The sequence below is a fragment of the Oryx dammah genome, unplaced genomic scaffold (assembly GCF_014754425.2).
Source record: "Oryx dammah isolate SB20612 unplaced genomic scaffold, SCBI_Odam_1.1 HiC_scaffold_16, whole genome shotgun sequence".
NCBI lineage: Eukaryota > Metazoa > Chordata > Mammalia > Artiodactyla > Bovidae > Oryx > Oryx dammah.
The window spans coordinates 67278856-67296550 of record NW_024070200.1 but is presented as its reverse complement, the minus strand read 5'-3'; the positions used below and the strand labels follow the sequence as shown (position 1 = coordinate 67296550).

The following is a 17695-nucleotide window of genomic DNA, read 5'->3' as shown; positions in this document are numbered from 1 at the left end:
TTATTCCTAGTTTTTAAAGGAATCTCCATACTGTCTTCCATAGTGGTTGTATCAATTTACATCCCCACCAACAGTGCAAGAGTGTTCCCTTCTCTCCATGCCCTCTCCAGCATTTATTGTTTGTAGACTTTATGATAATGTCCATTCTGACCAGAGTGAGGTGATATCTCACTGTGGTTTTGATTTTCATTTCTCCAATAATGAGCAACGTTGAGCATCTTTTCATGTATTTTTTAGCCATCTATTTGTCTTTTTTGGAGAAATATCTGTTTAGTTTTTTTCCCACTTTTTGATTGGGTTGTTTGTTTTTTCTGGTGTTGAGTTGTGTGAACTGCTTGTATATTTTGGAAATTAATCCTTTGTCAGTAGTTTCCTTTGCCATTATTTTCTCCCATTCTGAGGATTGTCTTTTCACCTTGTTTATAGTTTCCTTTGATGTTCAAAAGATTTAAGTTTAATCAGGTCCCACTTGTTTACTTTTGTTTAACTTTTATTATTCTAGGAAGTGAGTCAGAGAGGATCTTGCTTTGATTTATATCATCGAGTGTTTTGCCTATGTTTTCCTCTAAGAGTTTTATAGCTTCTGGTCTTACATTTATGTCTTTAATCCATTTTGAGTTTATCTTTGTGTATGGTGTTAGGAGGTGTTCTAATTTCATTCTCTTACATGTAGCTGTCCAGTTTTCCCAGCACCATTTATTGCAGAGGCTGTCTTTGCCTCACTGTATACTCTTTCCTCTCTTTTCAAAAATAAGGTACCCATGGGAGCATGAGTCTATTTCTGCACCTTCTACTGTGTCCCATTGGTCTATATTTCTGTTTTTGTTCCAGTACCATACTGTCTTCATGACTGTAGCTTTCTAGTATAATCAGAAGTTGGGAAGGTTTATTCCTCTAGCTCCGTTCTTCTTTCTCAAGACTGCTTTGGCTATTTAGATCTTTTGTGTTTCCATGTGAATTGTGAGGTTTTTTTGTTCTAGTTCTGTGAAAAATGTCATTGGCAATTTGATAGGGATCACATTGAATCTGTAGTTTGGATTTGGTCGTACAGTCATTTTCACATTATTGATTCTTCCTATCCAGAAACATGGAATATCTCTCCATCTGTTTATGTCATCTTCGATTTCTTTCATTCAGTTCAATTCAGTTCAGTAGCTCAGTCGAGTCCGACTCTTTGCGACCCCATGAATGGCAGCACGCCAGGCCTCCCTGTCCATCACCAACTCCCGGAGTTCACTCAGACTCGCGTCCATCGAGTCAGTGATGCCATCCAGCCATCTCATCCTCTGTCGTCCCCTTCTCCTCCTGCATTAGTGTCTTATAATTTTCTGTGTACGGTTCTTTTGTCTCCTTAGGTAAATTTATTCTTAGATATTTAATTATTTTTGTTGCAGTGGTGAATGGGACTGAGTCTTTAATTTCTCTTTTTGATTTTTCATTGTTAGTATATAAAATGCAAGTGATTTCTATGTATTTATTTTGTATCCTGCAACTTTGTTAAATTCACTGATTAGCTCTAGTAACTTTCTGATAGTATCTTTAGGGTTTTATATGTACAGTATCATGTCATTTGCAAACAGTGAGAGCTTTATTTCTTCTTTTCTAATCTGGACTCCTTTCATTTCTTTCTCTTCTGTGATTGCTGTAGCTAGGACTTCCAGAACTATATTTAATAACAGTTGCAAAAATGGACAGCCTTGTCTTGTTCCTGAACTTAAGAGGAATGCTTTCAATTTTTCACCTTTGAGAATAATGTTTGCTGTAGGCTTATCATATATGGCATTTCCTGTATTGAGGTATGTTCCTTCTATGCCCATTTTTTGAAGAGTTTTAATCATAAATGAACATCTTATCTTTGACAAAGGAGACAAGAATATACAATGTAGAAAAGACAATGTCTTTAAGAAGTGGGGAAAAACTGGTGAACCACTTGTAAAAGAATGAAACTAGAACACTTTCTAACATCATACACAAAAATAAACTCAAAATGGATTAAAGATCTAAATGTAAGACCAGAGACTATAAAACTAGAGGAAAACAGGCAAAACACTCTCCGACATAAATCACAGCAGATTCCTCTATGTCCCACCTCCCAGAGTAAAGGAAATAAAAGCAAAAATAAACAGATGAGACCTAATTAAACTTGAAAGCTTTTGCACAAAGAAAGAAACTATAAGCAAGGTAAAAAGACAGCCTTCAGAATGGAAGAAAACAATAGCAAACTAAGCAACTGACAAAGAATTAATCTCAAAAATATGCAAGCAACTCCTACAGCTCAATTCCAGAAAAATAAACAACCCAATCAAAAAATGGACCAAAGAATTAAATATAAATTTCTCCAAAGAAGACATACAGATGGCTAAAAAACACATGAAAAGATGTTCAACATCACCCATGATCAGAGAAATGCATATTAAAACCACAATGAGATACATTTCACACCAGTCAGAATGGCTGCTATCCAAAAGTCTACAAACAATAAATGCTGGAGAGGGTGTGGAGAAAAGGAAACCTTTTTACACTGCTGGTGAGAATGCAAACTAGTACAGCCACTGTGGAGAACAGTGTGGAGATTCCTTTAAAAACTAGAAATAGAACTGTCATATGACCCAGCAATCCCACTGCTGGGGATACACACTGAGGAAACCAAAATTGAAAGAGACACGTGTACCCCAATGTTCATCACAGCACTGTTTATAATAGCCAGGACATGGAAGCAACCTAGATGTCCATCAGGAGATGAATGGATAAGAAAGCAGTGGTACATATGCACAATGGAATATTACTAAGCCATTAAAAAGAATACATTTGAATCAGATCTAATCAGGTGGATGAAACTGGAGCCGATTATACAGTAAGCCAGAAAGGAAAATACCAATATAGTATACTAACGCATATATATGGAACTTAGAAAGATAGTAATGATAACCCTATATGCGAGACAGCAAAAGAGACACAAATGTATAGAACAGTCTTTTGGACTCTGTGGGAGAGGGAGAGGGTGGGATGATTTGGGAGAATGGCATTGAAACATGTATAATATCATATGTGAAAAGGATCGCCAGTCCAGGTTCGATGCATGAGACAGGGTGCTCTGGGCTGGTGCACTGGGATGACCCAGGGGCATGGGATGGAGAGGGAGGTTGGAGGGGGTTTCAGGTTGGGAACGCATGTACACCCGTGGTGAATTCATGTCAATGTATGGCAAAACCACTACAATATTGTAAAGTAATTTGCCTCCAATTAAAATAAATAAATTTATTTTAAAAATAAATAAAATAAATTAAAAAATTTAAAAAGTCATTGGCCTATAAACCTAAAATGTGTGGGTTATGGTGGCCTTAGAATGAATTTATAAGTTTTCCTTCGTCTTTAATTTTTTAAAAGAGTTTTAGGATAGGCATTATCTCTTCTCTAAACGTTTGGTAGAATTCTCCTGTGAAGTCATTTGGTCCTTGGCTGTTGTTTCTTGGGAGATTTTTGATCACAGCTTCAACCTCAGCACTTGTAACTGAATTCTTCATAATTTCTATTTCTTCCTGGTTCAGTCTTGGAAGATTGAACTTTTCTAAGAATATGTCGGTTTCTTCCAGGTCATCTATTTTATGGCCATATGATTGTTTATAATAATCTTTTATAATCCTTTTCATTTATGCCTTGCCTGTTGTAGCCTCTCCTTTTTCCTTTCCAGCTCTGTTGACTTGATTCTTCTCTCTTTTTTTTTCGTGATGAGTCTGTCCAAAGGCTTGTCAATTTTGTTTATTTTCTCAAAGAACCAGCTCCCAATTTCATCAAACCCTACTATTGTTCCTTTCATTTCTTTTTCATTTATTTCTGCTCTGATCTTTATGATATCTTTCCTTCTACTAATTTTGGGGCTCTTTTTGTTTCTCTTTTTCCAGTGGTTTTAGGTGCAAAGTTTGGCTGTCTATTTGATGTTTTTCTTGTTTTTGAGGTAGGATTGTATTGCTATAAACATCCCTCTTAGAACCACCCCTGCTGCATCCCATAGGTTTTGAGTTGTGTTTTCATCCCTTTTGATTTCTTCAGTAACCTGTTGGTTGTTTAGACATGTGTTGTTTAACCTCCATGTGTTTGTGTTTCTTACACTTTTTTTTTCTTGTAATTAATATCTAATCTCATAGCCTTGTGATCAGAGAAGATGCTTGATACAATTTCAATTTTCTTTTTTATTGCCTATAACTCTTTTTTAATTTATTTATTTTAATTGGAGGCTAATTACTTTACAATATTGTAGTGGTTTTTGCCTTGCACTGACATGAATCAGCCATGGGTGTATAGGTATTCCCCATCCTGAGCCCCCCTCCCACCTGCCTCCCCATCCCATGCCTCTGGGTCATCCCAGTGCTTAAATTTACTGAGGTTTGATTTGTGACCCAAGATGCAGTCTGTCCTGGAGAATGTTCCATGTGCACTTGAAAAGAAGGTATATTCTTCTGCATTTGGAGGGAATGTCTGGAAGATATCAGTGAGATTCATCACATCTAATGTTTCATTTAATACTTGTGTTTCCTTGTTAATTTTCTGTTTTGATTATCTTTCCATTGGTGTGAGTGGGGTGTTAAAGTCTCCTACTATTATTGTGTTACTATCAATTTTTCCTTCTTTGTCTGCTAGTGTTTGTCTTATGTATTGAGATGCTCGTATGTTGGGTGCATAGATATTTACAATTGTTACATCTTCTGCTTGGATTGATCCCTTGATCATTATGTGGTGTCCGTCCTTATCTCTTGTAATCTTCTTTATTTTAAGGTCTATTTTGTCTGTTATGAGCATTGTTACTCCAGCTTTCTTTTGCTTCACATTTGCATGGAATATATTTATCCATCCTCACTTTCAGTCTGTATGTTTCCTGAGGTCTGAAGTGGGTTTCTTCTAGACAACGTATATATGGGTCTTGTTTTTGTATCCATTCAGCCATACTGTGTCTTTTGGTTGCAGCATTTAATCCATTTACACTTAAAGTAGTTATTGATATATATGTTCTTATTGCTATTTTCTTAATTGTTTTGACTTTGCAGATCTTTTTTCTTCTATTGTATTTATGGACTATATAAATCCCATTAACATTTGTTGTAAAGCTGGTTTGGCAGTACTGAATTCGCTTAACTTTTGCTTGTCTGAACTATTTTTTTCTCCATCAATTTTAAATGAGATCCTTGCTGGGTACAGTAATCTTGGTTGCAGATTTTTCCCTTTCAGTACTTTAAATATACCCTGCCATTCCCTTCTGGCCTGCAGAGTTTCTGCTGAAAGATCAGCTGTCAAGCATATGGGGTTTTCCTTATGTGTTACTTGTTGCTTCTCCCTTGCCACTTTTAATATTCTTTCTTTGTGTTTAGTCTTTGTTAGTTTGATTAGTATGTGTCTTCGCATGTTTCTCCTTGGGTTTATCCTGTACTGGACTCTATGTGCCTCTTGGACTTGACTGACTATTTCCTTTTCCATGTTGGGGAAATTTTCAACTATAATCTCTTCAAAAATTTTCTCATACCCTTTCTTTTTCTCTTCTTCTTCTGGGACCCCTATAATTCTAGTGTTAGTGCATTTGATATGGTTTCAGGGGTCTCTGAGACTATCCTCGTCTCTTTTGATTCTTTTTACTTTATTCTGCTCTTCAGAAGTTATTCCCACCATTTTATCTTCCAGTTCACTGATTCATTCTTCTGCTTCAGATATTCTGCTATTGATTCCTTCTAGAGTATTTTCGATTTCAGTCATTGTGTCATTTGTCTCTGTATATGTATTCTTTAATTCTTCTCGATCACTGTTAATTGATTCTTGCATTTTTTCCATTTTGTTTTCAAGGTTTTTTTTATCATCTTTACTATCATTATTCTGAATTCTTGTTCAGGTAGTTCGCCTATTTCCTCTTCATTTATTTGGACTTCTATGCTTCTAGTTTGTTCCTTCCTTTGTGCAGTATTTCTCTGCCTTTTCATTATTTTTTTTAACTTATTCTGTTTGAGGTATCCTTTTCCCAAACTTCAAGGAAAGTTTAATTCTTTCCTTTAAGAGGGTTGAATTCTTTCTTCCTTTTGACTTCTGCCCTCCTAAGGCTTGCCCAGTGGTTTGTGTAAGCTTCATACAGGGTGAGATTTGTGCTGAGTTTTTGTTTGTTTTTCCTTTGATGGGCAAGGCTGAGTGAGGTGATAATCCTGTCTGCTGATGATTGGATTTCTTTTTTTGTTTTGTTTGTTGTTTAGATGAAGCTTCCCGCACAGGGTGCTACTGGTGGTTGGGTGATGCCAGAGCTTGTATTCAAGTGTTTTCCTTTGTGTGAGTTCTCACTATTTGATACTCACTAGAGTTAGTTCTCTGGTAGTCTAGGGTCTTGGAATCAGTACTCCCACTCCAAAGGTTCAGAGCTTCATCTCCGTTCCCTCAGGACAAACTTTTGTCTTTAATTTGAGTAAGGAAAGGGAAATTGATGCAGCAACTCATTCACTTTAGAAAATTGAAATATTGAGCCACCCACATGGCATCCGTTCTGCTCTGGGAGGGATACACAGGTGTTCTGAGCAGAAGGAGATCCTATTGCCTCAGATCCAGCAGTCAGGAAGTGATTTCCATTGTCTTGCAAAGGATGTATTATAAAACATCACAGTAACTTCTCACCAACTATCCATTTTTACATGATAGTGTATATATGTTGATGCCACATACTCCACTCATTCCACTCACTCCCCCCCCCACTGTATCCACAAGTCTATTTTCTGCATCTGGGTCTCAGCTCCTTCCAATCAAATAGGTTCATCCATGCCATTTATCTAGATTCCACAGGGAGCCCAGTCTGGTGCTCTGTGATGACTTGGATGGTTGGAGACCAGGGGAAGGGAGAGAAGCTCAAGAGGGAAGGAATATATGTATAAATATGACTGAATCATGTGGTATCACAGAAACCAATACAACATTGTAAAAAATAAAAAACAAAATGAAAATCATACTACAATATACTGTTACACACTGAATAACGTGCCCACGACATATGCTGAAGTCCTGCCCTTAAGTGTAATAGTAGATGGAGGTGGAACATTTGGGAAGTAAGAAGGTTAAGATTAGGTCTTGATTATGAGGCCCTCATGATGGAATAATATAACCTTTATATGAAGAGGAAGATATCTCTGAGATACAAACACACACACAAATACATATATATTTCTGTGTACCTATAAACGTATAATGCTAGTATATATCAAGAATTTTGTATATTCCAAGTACTGACTATAACTGTCTTTTGTTATTTAATTAATATTCATGGTAAATGTATATATTACATTTTTAAAATGTGTACAAACAGGAAAGGAAGAACTGGGTACAAATTCCCAGAAACAAGAAGCCCTAAAATCATGACACTAAGTAGATCTTTCCTCTACAAAGATAATATTTCTCACCACTGTCTGGGATATACATTTCATGAGGTTCTATAACCCCTGATTATGATGGATAGGTTTTGGATGTTTTTAAGTTTTGTTCTCTTAAATGTTTCCATATTTTATTGATGAACCACAGTGACTTTCCAGTTTACCATTTTTCCTAGATATTGCAATATTTATGTTTTTCTTTGTTTACTGCTGTTTTGCATTATGATGTAAGAAACACTATTGAAATAAATATCCTGAGACACATAACTAAACCGATGTATATATTTTTGTAGATGAGATTCATAGGCTCAGAAGACATCCTTGAAAATATTACCAGATACCTCCAAAATTGCTTTTCAAATCTTCTCATAAGATGGCCTAAGCATCTTTGATTCATTTTACTAGATTAACTCAGAAACAATTTGATAATTAGCATGTATTGTATACCTGATTTAAAATTTTTAAATAATTTAACCATTTTTCCTTTATTAGGTATTTTATTGTCCTGTTTTTCTTACGTGAACTTCTTTCACCTGTCTGCAACATTGGGTCAGCTTCCCACCTAAACCAGAGGGGGACAAATAACCAGAGGAGAGAGCAGATGCTGAGAAGAAGAGACATTGATGGGATATTTTGAGGCCACTTCTTGTGGATTTTTGCATTAAGAAAATTGTCCAGGTGTCGCACGGTTGTGCTTTAAATTTCAAGATATAGAATAATACCTTACTACAACTACATAAAAATCAATAGCTTTATTTTTCTTATGTGTTGTAAAATCTCTGGTCAAGCAGGCCAGGACTTTCAGGAAGCTTAAGAATATCCTCATGGGCCCCACAACCATCTGATTTCCATTTCTGCCTCCTCATTGGGTAGCATGTCTCCTCCTCCTCCAGTCCTGGAGAGTGCTTTGAGAAGGGAATCGGGATACCAATAAAATGGACACACAGATTTCAATTATGTGGAGCACTCATTCAGATAAGAATTTTCCCTGCCCCACTTTCATTCCTGAAATTTGAATTGTGGCTTTCATGCAGAGGTTACTGTTTTTCTCAAGAGAGAGCCAGCAATGTTTAGTCAAAGCCATGACATACATTAATTGTACATTGACAGTTTATAATAGCTTTGAACAAGGTTGCACAAAAGAGCTCAGTGAATATTAGCAATAATTTTAGCTATTTCTCATTTGCATTTGTTTTCATCCTTGAAAAACTGCAATAGTACATTTATTTTCAACATGATAGAGATGGTTAAACTGAGACTACATGTGGCTACATCTCTTTCTAGGGATCCTGTTGCAACTTGCAGGACAGAAATATGAAGGGACACAATCAAACCTTCAAAGTCAATTTTAAGCAATAAGTATCATCAGCATCCCAAAACACTTGAGATAGCTACTGGCCCTTAAAAGGTCTTTCCTCTGTTTGGCATTGTCCTTTGCTTTCTAAATAATCTTCCCATCCTAGAGCAATGCATTCCATGGACACTTATTGAGGTTTTACATTAATTCTAACTTTGACTCTGACCCTTATATAGTCAATCCACATACTATAATAGGTCCTGTAATTAGAGCTAGAATAAAACTGTAGGCAAGAATGTCCTTTGGTAGACTCTAAATGCAAAGAATATCCTATATGGTTCTTACTGGGAGGCCAGAATCCTCTAAGGAAAAAAAAATGAGACATTGGTTTATCAAGGACAAAGTTCAAGATTTTGATAGCAGAAAGTGTTTCCACCCACGAACCTGAATCAAGACAATATATACCTCATAAAGGCCATGGTCTATTCCATTGGGAGGATAAATGGACTAAGTAGGTTTAAATGGCCCACAGAACTCTGGGTTCATTCTCAGTCAAACTGGAAGAGGACAAACAGAAGCAATTTTAAAACTCCTGCAGGTCTGCTTAGAGTCCTGTTTGGTTCCAGGAAGCAAGGATGATATGCGTGCAGTTTGGTCACTGATCTCAACTGACTGTGACTTTAATAGGCACAAATGTGACTTTTGCAAATTTATTTCCAAATGGTTGGGAGGCAGACAATTTTCAATTGCTATATAATCAAAATACCACATTGTATAAGCTTAAAGTGTACAATGGTTTGATACATTTACAGACTGCAGTATAAAATCACTGCAGTTTTAGTTAACTCCCCCATCGTATCACGATTATCACTTTTTATTTTTTGCTGTGAGAACATTTAAATTCTAGTTTTATAGCAACTTTTAAGTATACAACACAGTACTGTTAAGTATAATCAATATGTTTCATATTATATCCTAAGGGCTTATTTATCTTCTTACTATAAATTTGTGTCCTTTGGCCAACATCTATCTATATCCGCCACCTGAAAACCATTATTCTACTCTGTTTCTGAGTTCTGGCTTTTTTCAGCTTTCACACACAACTGGTATCATTAGTATTTGTCATTTTCTGTCTTACTTATATCTGAATGGACACCTTCTCCAACTGAAACACTAAGAGAAGAGGATTCACACAACTATGCAGAAGCAGCTGGAAAAACACTAGATACTGAATAGGTATTAGGATAGAGTTAACTACAGATAATTCCTTTTTGGTAACAACTTTGTTGCTGTGTCCTACAGCAGATTCTGGAACAATTTTTACATACACACATATATAATGATTAGATTATGGAACAATTTTTTTTTTTAATGTGGGTATGGCACCCCACTCCAGTACTCTTGCCTGGAAAATCCTATGGATGGAGGAGCCTGGTAGGCTGCAGTCCATGGAGTCACTAAGGGTCGGACATGACTGAGCGACTTCACTTTGACTTTTCACTTTTATGCATTGGAGAAGGAAATGGCAACCCACTCCAGTGTTCTTGCTTGGAGAATCACCAAAGAAGGTTCACCACCTTCTTTATACTTCAAATCTCACATCCATATTGATATGTTAAACAGTTTTTCCTGGGATTCCAATTTAACATTTTCCAGTACTTAGAAGTTTTAGGAGTCATTCTCCTTTGTTATTTTACTTCATGAAGTGCTTCATTGCTTCATGGTCATGTTCTTTCTACTGCACTGAGTACTCAAGAGCATAGTAACCGAAAACATGCTAATGTATTTCAACATTTCAGATAGAAGCTCCTTAGAACTGTTCATATTTTCAAACTCATTGCCCAACAATTTGCTGATTCTTCTGCAAACTTTGACTGAAAGATTTATATGCACCAACTTTAGGTTTTTGATTCATGGTATTTAGATAAAAGGATAATTCAAATAAATTCTACAAAATAAGACAAGCAAAACACCTGGCAGTTGGAATACAAAAAGGAATGTCAAAATTAGAATTTTCACTGTTTCCCTTTGAGTGCAAAAGGGTGGGACTTAGCATATGTCATTAAATTAAAGAATCATTAATTTAAGATGCTTTCAATGAAAGAAAAGTGCTCAATTGCAATATAGGCTAATGCTTACAATCCTTGGTGGTGGTGGTGGTTTAGTCACTAAGTCCTTAGTTTGTACTTATTGAAAGAATCCTTTGCAAATTATACAGAAATAAGTCCTATATATGTATTTATATGTGCAATATATAAATATCCTATTATACACACACACACACACGCACACACACACACATGGTATTGTTGTTTAGTCACCAAGTCATGACTGATTCTTTGCAACCCCATGGACTGTAGCCTTTCAGGCTTCTCTGTCTATGGGATCTCCCAGGTGAGAATACTGGAGTGGGTTGCCATTTCCTTAAGTATCTTCGAAATATGTATCTAAATCTTCAGAATCAAGTTCAGACTCAGAACCATCCATATCCATGATGTTCTATGTAATATTGTTACCTGAAATGGTAACATGGTATTTCTTAATGAAAAATATGCCTTCTTTGTCCCTGAGACTTCCCTCCAAAACACTGGCACCAGTTCTGCTAAATATCCTGGTGGTAATCTCACAAGAAAATGTCAACAGGGCGTCTCAGACAAGTGTATGTGTGCATATGCAATGACAACATGCTCTGTGAGAGGCCAGAAGTTTATTTTTTTTCCCTCTAGGATGGAAAATGTAAGAAAATGTGCACATCAAAATGGATGAAACAAAATTGATGTTTGAAATGGTTTCTAAAAGGAGCACACATTTCTGAGCTGAATCTTGGAGAATTCATAGTTAGCTTGGATTCCGCAACGTAAGATTCCCCACTCAGAAGGAAAGAATGGGTGTGAAGGAGATGGAAAGAAGCCCTGGGTGTCACAGTGATCTATAATATTAACAGGATGGTGGTTTGGGAAGAAGCAGGAGTCTCACCCTATAGTGTTGACTCCCTCGGGGAGCATAATAAAATTCGAATCCTGTCCATAATTGCAGAATTTGGGGCTATGTTATACGGAATGCAGCAAGACTAGAGGTGACAGATGTGACAGACTGAAATAGCCTTATTTGGTTTAGAATTTCAATGATAAGAGACTTATCTGTCACTTTGTGTCCATGCCATGTATGGGGATCCTGGGGGATTAAAACACAGATCAATCTCCCCATTCTCTGAGATTTCAATCCAGCGGGGATTCAGAAAACTAAGCTTCTGGTAGAGAGCTGAGCTTGAGAACTCCAAGGATAGGAATCAGACATGGAATGGGGTGCCCAGGAAGACCTCTTGGAGAAGAACATCTGAGGAGTGCTTGCATGAGGAGCAGTGAGGGAAACCAAGACTGGAAGGGGGGAGAAAGAGAAAAGTGTCTTTTACTCAGGCAAGGGCAGGTGAGGAAGCCAATCCATCTGAGGGCCCACTGGGCACAGTGACTTGTGAAGATGTCAAGGGCATGAAGGGCAGACCTTGGTGGGACAGGACAGAGGAAAGAGGGAAGGTCAGGAAGTGAGCCAGGTGAAGCCCACAGAGGAATGCCTGCGTGTTGAGGAATTTTGAAGGTCTGGGTCTTGTCCCTTATCAGTTATCCCAGGCCCATGAGGTTTACCTGTCAGAGAAGACAATCATAATAAACAAGGATGGCCCCTGTCCACTCAGGGAGTCCCTGGATATTATTACAAGGAGGGGTTTCTGGGGCGGAGGAGGAGCAAAATTGAGGGAGACAGAGTAGGTTCTGTTTCACGGACTGGCAAGGACCTTGAGTGCCCAGTTCACCTGCCTTCTGACCCTCAAGCCCTCCCCGCCCCACCGGAATGTAGGTTGCTGTTCTCTTGGTCATTTTTCACCAGTATGTGGTCCCGGTATTTCATCAGTATGCATTGGTCCCGGTGTTCAGATTGGCTCGCTCACAGCGCCATCTGGCGTCCACATGCGGGAGCTGAGAGCAGCCATAACAGGAAACTGGACAAAGCTGGTCCACAGCCGCGCACAGAGGGGACCACACTGAGAGCAAGACAGGTGAGGGTGGCAACTGGCGCCCAGGTGCCTCAGTCCGCAGGTGGGCAGGGTTTTATGGGCCCCATCCCACTGGCTGCAGGATCCTTTTGTGTATGTGTTCTCTTAGAGACTCTTTGACTTCCTAACACAATCCTTGCCGATTTTCTTCATTGTCTCAATGCTAAGAGGTTTCCAAAAACTAAGAGCTTTTGTTGGGGGTTTTCTTCAAATATATAATAATTGTTGGTAGATTATTAATACTTTGTCTATCAAGGATAGATAGTATTTCCTTTAGCTTATTTTAATCATTCTCAACTTCAGGTTTTGTGTTTTTTTTTGTTGTTTTTTTTTTTTCCCTTCCTTTCTCCCACCATTCCTCTGCCTCCTCCACACCCTTCTTTTCTGGCACATTGCCTCTAACAAATGTTATGTCTGACAAAACTCTAGCGCGGCCCCTCTGAGCCCTCCTCCGGACTAAGCCTAAACTTCAGCCTATAAAGACAACAACAACAACAAAAACCAGTTTCTAAGAGCCCATGCTGCCTCCCTAGGTTAACCCTGGACCTTCCCCACCCCCCATTAAAATGTTAGCCTGAGACAACTCAGGCAAAGGAATTTTCTGTTTATTCTACTCCTGGAGATAAGCTCCTATGTCTGTGGGAGCCTAACTTTGATAAATGCTGGCTGACAAACCCAGCCCTCCTGTCCCACTTCCTGTAACTCTCCCGTTTCCTGACCCTCCTGAGCACCCCCTTAATGCTCCCATTCCTGCTGTTCCCTAGTTCTCCCATGAAAATGCTCAGTCACCTCAGAGCAAACAGAAGTGAAGTTTTGTTCACACTGGCCCTTTTTCCTATGACAGCAGTGTGTTTCTGATGAGAATCTATGTTTATCCTTTTAACTGCTGTTAGTTTTGTCTATCTTTGACAGTTAATCTGGCTCCATGGATGGGGTCTGGATCAGAAGGACCATTGAACCCTTGGAGATAACAGAACTCTCAGCTGCAAAGAGACCTTTATCTAATCTCCCTTCTTCTTGCCCATTGCAGTATCTGGTGGTAAGCCCGGCTCCTGACCCAGTGCTCCAGACAAATGTATGTTGAAGCATGATGAGGAGTAATTTTGGTTCCTACAATTCTGAGTACACTATCTGGGGTGAGGTTAGAGTCTCAGACTTCTTGTGTGTGCAGAAATGGAGATCCTTGCCTGTCCTTTGTTTTGTTATTGTTGTTCAGTCACTCAGTCATGTCCGACTCTTTGCAGCCCCATGGACTGCAGCACACCAGGTTTCCCTGTACCTCACCATCTCCCAGAGCTTGCTCAAACTCATGTCCATTGAGTCGGTGATGCCATCCAACCATCTCATCCTCTGTTGTGCCCTGTTCCTCCTGCCTTCAGTATTTCCCAGCATCAGTCTTTTCTAATGAGTCAGCTCTTTGCATCACATGGCCAGAGTATTAGAGCTTCAGATTCAGCATCAGTCAGGAGTAGGCTTCATTCCTGGGATCCTGGGCTACAACAAAAAAATTCTCTGGATCTTTTTAAAATTGAGATATAATTGGCATATACTATTGTATTATTTTTTAGTGTACAACATAAAGAGACATATATACCATCAAACAGTTTGTTAGCATCCATCACCACAAATAGTTACAATTTTTTTTTATTGTGATGAGAACTTTTAAGGTTTACCCTCTTAGTAACTTTCAGATAGCCAATTCAGTGTTGTTAACTGTAGTCATCACACTGTACCTTATATTGCCAGGACTTATTTATCTTATAATTGGAAGTTTGTGCATTTTGACTTCTTTCACTCATTTTACCCATCCTCGTCTCCACTTTTGACAGCTCCCCATGTTTTCACTTGGCCCAAGCCCCTGTGTTTTGCTTTACCTTCCACATGTGTGTGTGTGTGAGTGTCAAGTAGTGTCAGTCATGACTGACACTTTGTGACTCCATGGACTATAGCATGCCAGACTTCTCTCTCCCTAGAAATCCCCAGGCAAGAATCCTGGAGTGAGTTTCCATGCCCTCCACCAAAAGATCTTCCCAATCAAGTGATCAAACCCTCATCTCTTATGTCTCGTGCATTGGCTGGTGAGTTCCTTACCACTAGTGCCATCTTGGAAACCTATTCCATATATAAGTAAGTATGTGTATAAGTATTTGTCCTTCTCTGACTTATTTAGTTTAGCATAATCTGCTCAATATCAATCCATGTTGTGGCAAATCATAGAATTTCCTCTGTTTTTCAAATTTAAATTTATTTATTTTTAATTGTAGAATAATTGCTTGACAATAATGTGTTGGCTTCTGCCATATATCAATATGAATCAGCCATAGGTACATGTATGTCACCTCTCTCTTGATCCTTCTGCCCACCTGCCACCACATCCCACCACTTTAGCTTGCCACTTAGCACTAGATTTGAGCTCCTTGTGTCATACAGAAAATTTCCACTGGCTATCTGATTTTACATATGGTAATGAAAGTGAAGAAGAACTAAAGAGCCTCTTGATGAAAGTGAAAGAGGAGAGTGAAAAAGTTGGCTTAAAGCTCAGCATTCAGAAAACTAAGATCCATGGCATCTGGTCCCATCACTTCATGGGAAATAGATGAGGAAACTGTGGAAACAGTGTCTGACTTTAATTTTTTGGGCTCCAAAATCACAGCAGATGGTGATCACAGCCATGAAATTAAAAGATGCTTACTCCTTGGAAGGAAAGTTATGACCAACCTAGACAGCATATTAAAAAGCAGAGACATTACTTTGCCAACAAAGGTCCATCTAGTCAAGGCTATGGTTTTTCCAGTGATCATGTATAGATGTGAGACTTGGGCTATGAAGAAAGCTGAGCACTGAAGAATTGATGCTTTTGAACTGTGGTGTTGAAGACTCTTGGGAGTCCCTTGGACTGCAAGGAGATCCAACCAGTCCTAAAGGAGATCAGTCCTGAGTGTTCATTGGAAGGACTGATGTTGAATCTGAAACTCCAGTATTTTGGCCACCTGATGCGAAGAACTGACTCCTTTGAAAAGACCCTGATGCTGGGAAAGATTGAAGGCAGGAGGAGAAGGAGACTACAGAGGATGAGATGGTTGGATGGCATCACCGACTCAATGGACATGGGTTTGGGTGGACTCCAGAAGTTGGTGATGGACAGGGAGGCCTGGCATGCTGCGGTTCATGGGGCCGCAGAGTCGGACATGACTGAGTGACTGAACTGAACTGAATGTACACGTTCCAATGCTACTCTCTCGATTCATCCCACTCTCTCCCTCCCCCACTGTCTGCAAGCCTGTTCTGTATATCTGCGTCTGCACTGCTGCCTTGCAGATAGGATTGTCAGTAGCATCAGATATGTATGTACACACATATATGTATGAATATATGTATACATATATGTACACACATATATGTATGTATTTACAATATTTGTTTTTCTCTTTCTTACTTCATTCTGTATAACAGTCTCTAGTTTCCTCCACTTTATTAGGACTGAGTCAAATGCATACCTTTTATAGCTGAGTAATATTCCATTGTGTATATGTACCACAACTTCTGTATCCATTCATCTGTTCTTGGACATCTATATTCTTCCATTTCCTAGCTATTGTAAATGATGCTGAAATGAACACTAGGATACATGTGCCTTTTTCAATTATAGGTTCCTCAGGGTTTGGGGGATTCTTAAGTCATATGGTAGTTTCATTCCTAGTTTTTAAGGAATCTCCATAATGTTCTCCATATAGCTTTATCAACTTGTATCCCCATCAATAATGCAAGAGGGTTCCCTTTTTCTCTACACCCTCTCCAGTATTTATTGTTTATACATTTTTGATGGTGACCATTCTGACCTGTGTGACCTCACTGTAGTTTTGATTTGCATTTCTCTAATAATGAGTGATGCTGAGCATCTTTTTCATGTGTTTATTAGCCATCTATATGTCTTCTTTGGAGAAATGGCTGTTTAGGCTGTCTGCCCACTTTTTGATTGGGTTCTTTGCTTTTCTGGTATTGAACAGGTTGTACATTTTAGAGATTAATGCTTTGTCAGTTGTTTTGTTTCCTATTATTTCAACCATTCTGAGCACCATCTTCTCACCTTGCTTTTAGTTTCTTTCACTGTGCAAAAGCTTTTAAGTTTAATTAGATCTCATTTATTTTGGTTTTATTTCCATTGCTCTAGAAGGTGGGTCATAGAGGATCTTACTGTGATTTATGTCAAAGAGTGTTCTGCCTATGTTTTCCTTTAAGAGTTTTATGGTTTCTGCTCTTACATTTGGGTCTTTAATCCATTTTTATTTTATTTTTGTGTATTGTGTTAGAAAGTGTTCTAATTTAATTCTTTTACATGTCACTATCCAGTTTCTCCGGCACCACTTATTGAAGACACTGCCTTGTCTCTGTTGTATATTCTTGCCTCCTTTGTCAAAGATAAGGTGCGTATAGATATGTGAGTTTATCTCTGGGCTTTCTACGTTGTTCAGTTAGTCTATATTTCTGTTTTGTTCCAGTACCATACTTTTGTGATGACTGTAGATTTATAGTATAGTCAGGCAGGTTGATTCATCCAACTCCATTATTCTTTTCTCAAGATTACTTTGGATATTTGGGGTCTTTTGTGTTTCCATACAAATTGTGAAATATTTTGTTCTGGTTCTGTGAAGAATACCATGAGTAGTTTGATAGGGATTGCATTGAATCTATAGATTCCTTTGGGTAGTATAGTCATTTTTTTAATATTGACTATTCCAATCCAGGAATATGGTATATCTCTCCATCTTTTTGTGTCATTTCAATTTCTTTCTTCAGTGTCTTATAGTTTTCTGCATATAGGTATTTTGTCTCTTCAGGTAGATTTATTCCTAGGTATTTTATTGTTTTGTTGCAATGGTGAATGGAATTGTTTCCTTAATTTAAATTTCTGATTTTTCATTGTTGGTGTGTAAGAATGCAAGGGGTTTCTGTGTATTAATTTTA

At 38.2% G+C, this 17695-nt stretch overlaps 1 long non-coding RNA gene across 1 annotated transcript; it reads right to left on the bottom strand.

Annotated features, from left to right (window-relative positions):
- Positions 1-373: 373 nt before the first annotated feature.
- On the bottom strand, positions 374-16893 carry LOC120875285. Its single transcript, XR_005723931.1, has 3 exons — positions 16839-16893; positions 13726-13731; positions 374-430 (listed from the first exon to the last, which is right to left on the bottom strand). It is a non-coding gene; the product is annotated as an uncharacterized LOC120875285 (long non-coding RNA).
- Positions 16894-17695: the final 802 nt, after the last annotated feature.